General features: G+C 40.3%; 1 pseudogene; it reads left to right on the top strand.

The window, feature by feature from the left end:
* Positions 1 to 4,408: 4,408 nt before the first annotated feature.
* The window catches only part of LOC141628084 (glycine-rich domain-containing protein 1-like), a 40,694-nt pseudogene continuing 31,229 nt past the window's right edge, over positions 4,409 to 13,873 (top strand).

Below are 13,873 nucleotides of genomic sequence, written 5' to 3' on the forward strand. Positions count from 1 at the left end.
TGTGACTAGGTTGCATGCGGTAACTTGTGCTTGTGTCAAAGGGCAAATATTGGTATTGTTAGGAATTTGTGTATTGAATTTGTGTTGAAGACGGTTTAAGATAAGGCGAGGCAAAGAAAGAAGGCGAGACAAAGAACGCATGCCCTTAACTTCCATTATTAGCGTGAGTAGCTGACTTAAGGTTTTAAGCATTCTGATACTCTTTTGACTTAGTTTCCAGTTTCCACGTTTTAAGACTTGGTGTTGGATATTAAGTGGGTCCTGCCACTTTTCAACTTTGGGAGACTTCGTATTGCGTTTTGGCTTCGTACGTAAGTTGTGTTTGTTTCGGAAATTAATTATTTAGTTTCCTATTACTCGTATTTCTTATTAGCCTAGATATTTTATCTTGGGTGGAATAAATATATAAAGACCCAAGTTTTATTCTAGGTTAATTAAGAGAGAGATTTGAGAGCACAATAAAGAGGATCGATTTGTGAGGTTCCTTCTGAAGAAGAAAACTCAGTTTGTTCCGGGCTCTATTATTGGTGTTCATCTGTCTTTGAAGATCGGAAGAGTTTGTTCAGATCTTGGTAGGCCTCAAGATTATTTGTCCTTCGTCTTATTGGGGTAGTCTCTTTTGTTGCTTTGAGACTACTATATTTGTTGGTAGAATAGGGTATACTTTTGGCTCATATTGAGCGTGTGTGTACCGGTCTACTGTTGTACTATTTTCTCAACATAGTGAAATTTGATCTCCACGCAGGGTGGACGTAGCCAGTTATTTTACTGGTGAACCACGTAAATCTTTGTATCAACTTTTACATTAGTTATTTATTGTTCTTATCATCTTATTAATTAACTATTTGGGTAACGGGACACCTCCGTTACAACAATTGGTATCAGAGCTAAGGTTGTGATTTGGGATCTGCTTCCGCATTAGTTCTCTTTTAGGCGTTATTTGGGTTTCTTGTTTTTCAGGTGAAAAGATGTCGTCTACGAATGTTTTGAGTGTTGAAAAGTTCACTGGGAGAAATAGTTTTGGGCTGTGGCAGTTAAAGATGAGAGCTTTGCTTAGACAGCAAAGCGTTTGGTCTGTTATCTCAAAGGCAAATTCAGCAGGTACTTCGTCTGTTGCAGCAAAGACAGATGCAGAGGTAGTCTTGATGGAGAAGGCTCATTCTTTAATTCTGTTATGTGTATCTGATCACGTTATGGTTGAGGTTGCCAATGAGGAAACTGCTATAGGTTTGTGGTTGAAGTTGGAATCTTTTTATATGACGCTAAGTTGCTTCTTAAGCAGCGTTTGTTTGGTCTTTGTATGCAAGAAGGTACGTCTCTCAAGGACCATCTATACCGTCTTAACTCTATTTTACTTGATTTACGTAATTTAGATGTTAAGGTAGATGATGAGGATGCTGCCTTAATTTTGTTAGTTTCTTTGCCAAATTCGTTTGAGACTTTTGTGGAGCCGTTTGTTGTTGGTAAAGATTCTTTGACTCTAGAGGAGGTGAGGTCAGCGCTTCACACTAGAGATTTGCGCCGAGTAGCGTCAGGTGGTGTTGTAGACAGTAGTCCTGTAGGGTTTGTTGTTAATTCGGAGGGTTCTAGTAAGGGTAAAGCCAAGTCTAAGGGTCCTCGTAAGAATGTCTACAATTACTGCAAGGAACCGGTCATTGGAAAAATTAGTGTCCTAAGTTGAAGGAAGCTGGTGTTTCTGCTGTTGCACAAAAGGTTGCTAAATACGATTTTCAGGAAGATTATGCTCTCGTTGTTGATGTTGTTCTACGTTCTTCGGGTTGTTGAATTTTGGATATGGGCTGCGTTTATCATATGTGTCCGTTTAGGGAATGGTTTACTTCTTATGAAGCTTCACATGGGGCTAATGTTGCCATGGGTGATGGGTCTATTTGTGAGGTGTTTGGAGTTGGGACTATTCGGGTTAGGACATGTGATGGTGTTGTTGTCTTCCTAGAAGGTGTTAGGCATGTTCCACGTTTGAAGAGAAATCTTGTATCACATGGGATGTTAGTTGATCAGGGCTACAGTTTTAAAGGTGATGGTAGATTGGTGTGTGTTGGTAAGGGTTCTTCTAGTACTTGGAGTGGTGTTAAGGAAGGAACTGTTTATGTCCTTCAAGGCACTATGTTGACTGTTGGAGCATCAGGTAATCATTCTTCTGTCTCTCTCGAGTCTAAGTTGGGGCATATACAACGTGGATATGTGAATGATACTTTGAAGCACATCGAGTTTGGGTCACTTGGTGATATTCTAGATAATTCGGGTTTGGATAGCTTTAGAAAGAATGGTAGCGTTGACAATAAGGTGGAGTCTATTCCGGTACAGGTCAAGCTACAGGGTTCTCAAGACAGGCTATCTAGGTTTGTCTCTTCGCCTCAATGAGGCGATTTGCGGCCCAAGAGGTGGGGTGGTTTAAGGCTCCAGGTGGAGCTGTTTGTGGCTCTTGAAAGAGAGCTGTTTGGGACCTCGTAAGGGATCATTTGAAACTTCGACGGGAGTTTATTCTTTGGAACTTTTGGGTTGGACTATCTTGTCTAACAATTTGTACCTTTGATGGAGGTAATTTGTGCTCACTTAGAATGTTTGCTTTTGTTTGGTTTAGACTTGAGTTTTGTTGCTTTGGTGTAGGCATTTTTTTGTGGTGGTCATGACACCTAGTTTACTCAAATGAGACATTTGTTTTGTTCGTGGCATTTGTGTTGTTTTTAGGACAGCTTGATACGACGGTACATTTAGCCATATAGTTTGGAGGAGATTTTGTTTTGGAGTCTTGTGTGTTGTATTGGTACACCGTTTCATCATAGTGACATAGGGTATCTTATATATTTGTGTTGGCATTTGGTAGCTTTTGTCCTCTTTGGAGTTTGCTACGTTTGACCTTCCTATTGATATGAAGATATGTTGGGTACTTAGTACAACTGGCAGTTTTCAGCTTACTACATTGGGTACTTCGTATATTGGTCACATTTGTTGTACACTTGGTTCGTTTGTCCTAAGCCTAGCTCTTTATGTCCTTAACCTCTTTATGTCCTTAACCTCTTTATGTCCTTAACCCGGATTTGCTATAAGCCAAAAAGCGGGTTGTGTTCAAGTCAAGTGGAGACTATCGGGACAGGTAGTGACTTGAGGATCAACTCTGTTGAAGCTGGTTTGTCTTTGGCTCATTTTTGGTTTAGTTCGCTTTTGGGTAATTCAAGTTAAGGTGGAGATTTGTTCGGAATTTGTGTCTTGAATTTTTGTCGAAGACGGATTAAGATAAGGCGAGACAAACAAAAGAAGGCGAGACAAAGAAAGCATGCCCGTAACTTCCATTAGTAGCGTGAGTAGCTGACTTAAGGTTTTAAGCATTCTGTTACTCTTTTGACTTAGTTTCCAGTTTCCACGTTCTAAGACTTGGTGTTGGATATTAAGTGGGTCCTGCCACTTTCCAACTTTGGGGGACTTTGTATTGCGATTTGGCTTCGTACGTAAGTTGTGTTTGTTTCGGAAATTAATTATTTAGTTTCCTATTAGTCGTATTTCTTATTCAGTTAGTCTTGCTGAAGACGGGTCAGAGCAAGTGACGGGTAATGCCACTCACAAAACGGATAGGGGGGACAAGGTGGGGGCACCCCCATGTGCTTCCCTCTCTCCTTTATTTGGGTCATTTGTGAGAGGAAATGGTATCCGTCACTCCAAAGTGACGGATACGTGCTGTCTTCAATGAGATTTTGTGTTTCTTATTAGCCTAGATATTTTATCTTTGGTGGAATAAATATATAAAGACCCAAGTTTTATTCTAGGTTAATTAAGAGAGAGATTTGAGAGCACAATAAAGAGGGTCGATTTGTGAGGTTCCTTCTGAAGAAGAAAACCCAGTTTGTTCCGGGCTCTATTATTGGTGTTCATCTGTCTTTGAAGATCGGAGGAGTTTGTTCAGATCTTGTTAGGCCTCAAGATTATTTGTCCTTCGTCTTATTGGGGTAGTCTCTTTTGTTCCTTTGAGACTACTACTATATTTGTTGGTAGAATAGGGTATACTTTTGGCTCATATTGAGCGCGTGTGTACCGGTTTACTGTTGTACTATTTTCTCCACATAGTGAAATTTGATCTCGGGTGGATGTAGCCAGTTATTTTACTGGTGAACCACGTAAATCTTTGTGTCAACTTTTACATTCGTTATTTATTGTTCTTATCGCCTTATCAATTAACTATTTGGGTAACGGGACGCCTCCGTTACAACAGGTGTCTTTTAAAGTAATATCGTCTCCTCTCTAAAATAGAGCGTCAAAGTGTTGTGTACCGTCGTCGTTATAAAGGTCAATTTGAAGGGTCAAATTATAATAGAACTATACTTAAGCTTTGTAGTCTTGTAATACATTGATCACATATCAACATCTGGTTTCGATGGTTGGTTAGGACATGATGATGGAAAACAGACAAGCGAAAGCATAGGCCGTAGCACAAAACATTATAATAAGTATTGATCTTATTCAGGCTGCCAAAACTCATCTGAAATTTCTTGATGTCGTGGAACACCGTAATCGTTTCCTGTTTGAAGATCATGCATTACAAAGGGCTGCCAACAGGTGAAATGTCCTTATCTTCCTCTATAACCTCATCGTGCATTATAATTTAATAAAATAAAAATGATATAAATAAATTGGTTGAGCTTTTTGCATTCTGAATAGAGATGAGACTGGCCCGTGTCTCGTGCCGGCCCACCGTGTCTGGAGGCGAAAATGACACGGCCAAGGCCCATAAAAGTGGACTTCGTGTCGTGCTGTATTGTGCTAGTCAAATAAAAATGGCACCCCACGCGTGTTGTGTCGTGCCGTTATGCCGTGCTTGAGCGTGCCTTAACAATTCTTCCACTTTAACCCAATTTCTTTCTATTTTTAGCGTGCCCGAGCGTGTTGTTCCCAGGTTTGTCGTGTCGTACCAGTCAAATGAAAATGGCAGCCGATGCACGACCCATAGCGTGCGGTACCAATTCTGTGTCGTGCTAAAATGGGTCGTCAGCCGTGCTGGGCTTGCCAGCCCAACGGCCCGCACGCCAACTTCTATCTCTAATTCTGAACAATCAATTGATCGTTGAGATAATATTGTTCTCGATTTTTGAAGTACAATGTTACGTTTTTTAGGTACAATGCATTTTGGCTTCCTTTGCTCGCCAAACATGAGGAGAACCCTATTTCTGACGAGTCGTTGGTTGTTCCTCTTTATTGTGAATTGATATTGTTAAATTCAACAACGGGCCTGGGCCGCACCCAAACGGGGGAGAAAGAGTCCACAACAGAGGCCTAAGAGGGTTCCACTCTAAAACCAATCAGTTATTCCCCTCATATCTCCTTAACATGGTATCAGGGAACTCTCTTCTCACAAAAAATTTACCCTAAAAATTTTTCCATCACGAAGATCCTACGTTCCGTCACCATGGCTGGTGATGCCGACACCTCCACACCAAAAATCGATCCTCTTAGTCCCTATTACCTCGGTTCACATGATGTTCCGAGTGCAAAATGACAGGGTAGTCGTATACCTATCAAAAATACCAATAGGCTCTAACTAATATTGCTAGGGAAGTCGGGTCGATCTCCACAGGGAGATGGGAAAATGTCAACTTTGTCTAAGTTCGTTACGGTAATCGATTTGGGGGGTTTTAATCGAGTTGTTTTAAAATAATGAGAATGAGAAAGAGAAAAAGGCAGGAGAATAAAGATTAAGCAGAGAAGGAAAAAGCAGCTAAGACAGTCGGTTCACCATGATCATTCAATCAAGCAATCTAGGTCTCAGGTCAATGCAAGTATGGTCAAAGGGGCAGTGAATATCTCCTTCCGGTCTCAATTCGCCCTAAAGCACAAATAGCTTAGCTTCCGCCCTCACTACGGTGCCCTAATGTTCGCTACGAGTCTCACCATTTCCAACCTTCCAGTCCAGGTCAAGGTTTACTATGATTTAAATGCCTAATTGCGTCGACTCAATTAGACAAATACATTTAAGTGCAGCGATTAACAACAAGGACTACACAAGCATTAACCTAATAATTCAATTACTCTTCCTTCATAATCTTGGGTTCCCTAGCCTTAGCAAAAGGGAATTAGCTACACATTACTATCGAATCAACAATGATAATATATAGATAATGAAAATTAAATATGTTAATAATGAAAACAGGGGGATCGAATAAGGCAATAATAAAAGCAATAAGAGAAAAGGAGAATTCAAGAAGCAATTACGATTAAGAAATAAAGGGAGTAATAATACCGATTACAATTCCGAATCCGAGTAGGAAAGAGTAGTAGAAGAGTAAAATGAAAGAAGCAGTGGAAAAAGATGAAGTAGAAGTGAATGCGGAAGAGTTACGTAGTCTACCCCTTTTAGTAGCACACGAAATTATCCCCCTTAAACCTAATCCAAAGCTTAATTACAAAAGCCCATACGAAAATAGGCAGAAAAATACAAATATAAAGCAAACCACTCGATCGAGTGGAACTAAACCGCTCGATCGAGTAATTAAGCAGTAATCCCTTCGATCGAGTGGAAATAAACCACTCGATCAAGTAACTCCTTGTAATGCCTTCTCGATCGAGTAGAAATGTTACTCGATCGTGTAATCTTCATGATATAAAGCATTCGATCGACTGGAAAAGTAGTCGATCGAGCTATTTTGGCACGTTTAGGCACTAAGACACCTTCCGAAACCAGCTCACGCGTTCTCAAAGTGATAGACTCCAAGCTCCGATTCCTTGTTCTCCATAAATGCATGCAAATAGAACGAGTTTAGGCTCGATTTATCTTCTCGGTCTATTCCTGCAATTTACACAAAACGAACCAAATTAGACTATTCGGGCGTATTTGTAGCTAGATGCCACGTAAAACAGTATAGAAATGCGTGTAAAAAGGAGGTAAAAACCTTATATAAAATACACGCATCAAATCTCCCCAAACCAAACCTTTGCTTGTCCCCAAGCAAACTATGAATGCAACTAAGAAAAAAACAGTGGAACGGGACCAACGCATTAGCTAGAAATCATCCACCAAAACCAGTTTAATGCAACAACTAACAAAGTGGCAAATGATAAGTGCAAACGAGTTAAATCAATGTTTCAAACTTACTAAACCGTCGACCTTGAAAGACTCAAAGATATCGAACTCTCATGGGTCGCTCATCACTCAAATTCAGGCACCAGGTGAGTATATAAGTGAAAGATAGAAAGAAGTAAAGACACTCACCTAAACTCGACCTATAAGAACATGCATGCAGTTAACATGAATAAAGTCTCTACAACCGTACATACGCATTCCAACCATACTAATGACCAAGACACATGCCGAGGACTTACATTTGGGTAAGTGAGGTAATGGGTAAGAAGGGGCTAAGATGAATTTGGATATGTGGAGTTAGTAGCCAAACTAGCAATATGGATCCAAATTATGAAACTGTATCTCAACTTCGTACTCAATATAATAATACAGAACAATACAAATTCAATGCACTCAACTCACAATACACCATAAACTTGTCAACTCCCCATAAAATATAAATAGGCCATGGGAGTGAAAATCATCCATACAATTTTTTCCGTCTTTCGCATATGATTTTTCTTTCTTTCAACTCTTTTTACATATTTCTAATTTTTTTTTCTTTTTTTTTTCATTTTTCATTCATTTTTTTCAGCATTTCCTTATTCATTCCCTTCGATTCTTCCACCAACTTTTGAAATCAGATATATAACTAGACTGCAGTGAAGCATTCCAAACAGCTACTCATTACTAGCTTGGCTAGGGTAGGAAAGATTATAGTTTGTAGCTAGTAGGACAAAAAGGGCAATTGGCTATGTAAGGCTCATGGGTAGAATGACATAAAGGGAACTGCCTCTCCTAACATGTGTAACCATCCATAGACCGAATGCATACAAGTGTAAAGAAGACTAGACTCATGCTTATGCAAATTAATGTTACATGCTTTACAGAGAGTACTACTCACATCCTAAATGAAACCGGTCATGAATGTCACCAGTTTGTAGAGCTCTAACCTCAGAATGTAATGTAGCTTGCCAATATATGAGTCAAGTCTATTCGTTCAGATAAGAGAGAAACAAAAACTCGTAGATCATGCACATTATCATGCCAACTAAATGTCAAGAATATGCAAGGCTGAGGTAAGGATTCAATATAGCGTCAAAGTTCAAACGTTCCGACTCAAATTAAACAATTTTTGAAAGTTTTGTGAATTTTTGAATTTAAGAACGACAATGCATGCGGAAGTAAATAAATGTGCAAACAGAAATGCAAGGAAAACATGCAGACACAGATATGGATGCATACCTCCCCAAACTAAACCGTACAATGCCCTCATTGTACCAAAAATAGGGAAAGAAATGCAAACTAAGGAGAAAAGGATAAGTGAAGTCGGAAAACTTACAAAACGTCATGAAGAGGGACCTCCCCAAACCGACCATGAACATGAGAGGTCAAAGGAAACCTAGCAGTAGCTCAACAGACGAAAAGAAGCAGCTGGAAGATGAAACAACTCGATCGAGTAGCTTGGAACAGCTCGATCGAGTGAATTGGTGTCAAAAGGGCTCGATCGAGTGGACGTGAATTTGCAGCTTGTCGATCGAGTACATATGTTACTCGATCGAGTGATTCTCAACTCAAATGTGCTCGATCGAGTAGAAAAACTACTCGATCGACTAAATTGCACCAGCAAACCACGAGTAAAGAGCAAGGGAAATACAAAGGGTGCATAAAACAACGTTTAAAGTTCAACAAAAAGCTAAATGTGAAGGAAAAAGTTCAACAAAAATACAACAAAACGGTCCGGGCTGCCTCCCGGAGAGCGCAGGTTTAAGAGGTCCCGCACGACCTTTTCTGCCATCAATTAACTGGCGCGTCAAGCTCGTCGAAGTACAGGACTTCAACATGATTGTCTGTTTCATTTGCCTCGTGATAATGCTTCACATACTGCCCATTCACCTTGAACCGATTTCCCTCGGGGCTTTCTAGTTCAACGGATCCAAATTTAATAACAACTGTCATTGTATAAGGACCACTCCACCTGGACTTCAGCTTGCCAGGAAATAATTGCAGTCGGGCATTAACCAGCAACACCTTTTGCATTACATAAAATTCCCGAGGTAGAATTCTTTTGTCATGCCATCTCTCGTCTTTTCCTTGTAAATGCGTGAGCTATCATAGGCATTGAGCCTAAACTCTTCCAATTCATCTAGCTGCAAAAGACGATTCTGACCACACTACTTAGGATCAAAGTTAAGCTCACGAATTGCCCACCAAGCCTTATATTCCAACTCAACAGGTAAATGACATGATTTCCCATAAACTAACCGATAAGGTGATGCACCAATCGGTGTCTTAAAGGCAGTTCTATAGGCCCATAATGTGTCTTCTAATTTAAGACTCCAGTCCTTCCGTGATTTAGAAACTACTTTAGAAAAGATTTCTTTAAGCTCGCGATTAGAGATCACAACTTGACCACTAGTTTGGGGATGATACCCCAAACCACGCCGGTGTTGAACACTAACTTTAGAGAGAATGGAAGTTAGTTTCTTTTCTTTAAAGTGCATTCCCCCATCACTAATGACGACCCTAGGGACACCAAATCGGGGAAATATGACCTTTTTAAACATTTTTATCATGGTCTTGGCACCATAATGAGGTGAGGCAATTGCCTCAACCCACTTCGACACATAATCTACAGCTACTAAAATGTACCTGTTACCTTTACTCGACGGGAACAGTCCTTGGAAATCAATGCCCCAGACATCGAAAACCTCAACCTCTAAGATACCATTTTGTGGCATCTCATGTCTCTTTGAAATGTTCCCTGATCGTTGGCAGGCATCACAAGCTGAAACAAAAGACTTAGCATCATCAAACAAAGAAGGCCAGTAAAAACCAAACTGAAGTACCTTAGCCTTCCCACTACGGGATACACCGTCTTTAGAGACCGTCTGCACATTCCTTAAACAAATAAGGATCATCCCAAAAATACTGCTTAGCGTTATACAAAAAACGCTTCCTCTGCTGATGAGAAAGGTCAGGCGGCAGCTTGCCACTGACAATGTAATTAGCTATATCTGCATACCAAGGCTCTTGGTTAACAATAGACGATAATATAGCAAATAAAGAATCACCAGGAAAAGACTCATCAATAGGTAAAGAATCTTCCCCTTCTTGTCGTGACAAATTATCAGCTACAACATTCTCAACTCCTTTCTTATCTTTAATCTGCAAGTTAAACTCCTGGATAAGAAGTATCCATCTCAATAGCCGTGGTTTAGCCTCCTTCTTAGCAAGGAGATGCCTCAAAGCTGCATGGTTAGTAAAAACAGTAACTTCTGACCCAATCAAATAAGAATTTTTTTTTTCTAAGGCATAAACTACAGCTAGCAGCTCCTTTTCAGTGGTGGTGTACTTCACTTGAGCCTCATCCAGAGTTCGGCTCGCATAGTAGATTGCATTTAAAGCTTTATCTTTCTGTTGGCCTAGCACCGCTCCTAGTGCATAATCACTGGCATCACACATTATCTCAAACGGCAGATCCCAGTCGGGAGGCTGTATGATCGGCGCAGAGACCAACGCCAGCTTTAACCTGTTAAAAGCAGAAAGACACTCGTCAGTAAATACAAAAAGGGCATCCTTAAGTAGCAGCTGTGTAAGTGGTTTAGCAATTTTTGAGAAATCCTTGATAAACCGGCGATAAAAGCCGGCGTGACCAAGGAAACTCCTCACTCCCTTAACATTAACAGGAGGGGGTAATTGCTGAATCACTTCCACTTTTGCTTTATCAACTTCTATTCCCCTATTAGAAACTAAGTGCTCTAAGACAACTCCCTTGTTGACCATGAAATGGAACTTCTCCCAGTTAAGAACGAGATTAACCTCAGGGCAGCGCTGCAACACTTTATCAAGGTTAGACAGACAGTTAGAAAAATCACTTCCATAAACACTGAAATCGTCCATGAAAACTTCCATAATAGACTCGATATACTCTGAAAATATCCCCATCATGCACCTTTAAAAGGTGGCAGGGGCATTACATAAACCAAAAGGCATCCTGCGATAAGCAAACACGCCCTGAGGACAAGTAAAAGTAGTCTTAGCTTGATCATCTGGGTGAATAGGGATCTGAAAGAACCCTGAATACCCGTCTAGATAGAAGAAAAACTTATGAGAAGCTAACCATTCTACCATTTGATTAATAAAAGGAAGGGGAAAGTGATCTTTCTTGGTGGCGACATTCAGCTGTCTGTAGTCTATACACATCCGCCATCCAGTCACTACTCTAGTAGGTATTAATTAATTTTAGTCATTCTTAACCACGGTGGTCCCTCCTTTCTTAGGGACTACCTGCACTGGACTCACCCACTTAGAATGACCAACAGAATAGATAATACATGCATCAAGCAGCTTCATTACCTCAGCCATCACACCATCTTGCATCTTCTGGTTCAGCCGGCGCTGACCCTGTCTGCATGGTTTGTGATTTTCTTCCAGCTCTATCCTGTGCATACAGATATCGGGACTAATCCCTTGATATCGTCCAAGGAATAACCCAAAGCTTTCCTGTTTTTCTAAAGTACAACTAACAAAGAAGTCAGCTGATCATTATCAAGCTTAGCACTAACAATGACTGGATATTGCTCAGTATCATCTAAGAAAACATATTTTAGTTGAGAGGGAAGAGGCTTACGCTCAGGCACCTTTATCTCAATGGAGCAAAGGGTACTGATCATCTGTTCCACATGCTCTCCCTCAGCATCGGTGAGTTCGCGCTCCTCTAAAGCATCCTTAAGCAAATCCAAACAGCACCATCGTCATCTGGGTTATCTGCACACTCATCCAAAAGCATAAGAGCTTCTAGTAGGTCCTTTGTAAAAGAACCCGCCCAAAAGTCATAAATAGACTCGTCAATAATATCGACAGAATAGCATGTGTCCTCTATCATTGGCCGAGCTAAAGTGCTAGGTAGACTGAAAGTAATCGCGTCATCCCCTACTGCAAGAGTCAAACGCCCTTGTTTGACATCAATAATGGTCCCCGTTGTACAAAGGAACGGTCTTCCTAATATAATTGGGGTCCGAGTGTCCTCAGCTATGTCTAAAATAATGAAATCTACTGGTATAAAGAACTTGCCTTTTTTCACAGGCACATCCTCTAAGACACCCAAGGGTCTCCTAATAGATCTATCAGCCATCTGTAGGGTAATATTAGTCAATTTAAGATGATCTATATTCAATTTCTTGCAGATAGATAGGGGCATGACACTGACGCTGGCTCCTAAATCACAAACAGCCTTATCAATAACTACATTGCCTATAACACAAGTAATAGAGAAGCTACCCGGGTCTTTCATTTTAGGCGGAGCCTTATTTGAAAGCAAATTACTAGACTCTTCCAAAAATGAAACAGTCTCAAATTCACTTAGCTCTCTCTTACGCGTCACAATATCTTTCATGAATTTAGCATAAGTGTAATACTCTGTATTTTGATAATAATTTATGAAAGTAATTTATGTAATTTAATTAAAGACATTTCTAATAGTAATTATAATATGACATTAATTAAATAATAAATTAAGTATCCAAGTCGGGAATTGGGTTTAGCTAATATAATATGGGCCGTGTGCTATTATTTATTGGACCAAAACTTATTAAGTTGGTATGACTATAATCGGGATTTGTATCGGGAATTAATTTGGGAATAATAATATATAAAGGTAATTATAATTATAAATAATAATAATAAGTTATGACAATAATAAATTAGTAAATATTGTGTGAGGAAATCCTAGTTATGGTAAAATTAATAACATATGATAATAATAATGATAAAAATATAATAGTAATGACAATTCCTATACTAATTAGAATAAGGTAAGTTATAATAATTTCCTATTTGGCCTTGCTTTCTCTATAATCCTACACTATAAATACCCTATTAAATCAGAGAAATAAATCAAAAATTAAGAGGAAGAACTTTTGGAGATGGAATTAGCAAGCGGTAATTAATAGGTAACAACTTTTAATCTCGTTTTATTTTCTTATTAAGCTGAATGTGAGACGATCTTAAGACGCTTAGAAACTGACCCAAACCTTGACGGAATCAGACCAAACTTTGGGAGGTGGTATGTGGGGTTTCAAGGGTTGGAATGGGTGTAGTGGTGGTGTCAGTGAAGGCTTAGGGTTGCGGTGGCAGGCGGCTAAAGGTGGCTGGTTAAGGGGTGTTGCGGGTTAGGTCGTGGGTGGTTTTAGGGAGTAATTTAACCCTCTAATGGTCGAGTATTGACCTGGGCATGGTAGAGTTGTGATGGGGGGAAGTAGTCGACCACATTAGAGGTGTTGGCGTGGTGGCAGGTTGCGGCTGGTGTTGGTGGTGGCCGGAAATCGCGAAAACAGGGGATTTGACTTGGCTGTTTTTAGACGCGCACTATAGCCGTGTTTCTGACCGTGAGTGAGGATGAAGGGTACCATTAGAACTGTCGTAGACTAGGGATGACAATAGTGGTGGCCGTTGGGTGTGGGACTTGCTGTAGTTGTTGTAGTCGTGGGCTTTATACACGGTGGGGGTGGTGGTTGGTTGTTAATGGCGTGTGGAAGCCGTGTTTTAGGGCATGCATTTCTGGGGTGTTGGTGGTGGTTTGATGGGTGGTGAGTGGGTGTTTGGATGGGCCTTGGTGTAGGGAGCAGGTAGACAGGTCGGGTGGTGGCTGCGGTGGCTTGTGGTGTCGGGTTTGGTGGGTTTTATGAGGGGTGTCGGTCACGGGTTCTAAACCATGTATTGGGTGGTGTTTGTTTGTTTTTGTGACGGGTTTTAATTAATTATTTTTGGGAGAATCGGGTTATAATTGAATCGGGTTTTTATTTA

Source organism: Silene latifolia, chromosome Y, assembly GCF_048544455.1.
Source record: "Silene latifolia isolate original U9 population chromosome Y, ASM4854445v1, whole genome shotgun sequence".
NCBI lineage: Eukaryota > Viridiplantae > Streptophyta > Magnoliopsida > Caryophyllales > Caryophyllaceae > Silene > Silene latifolia.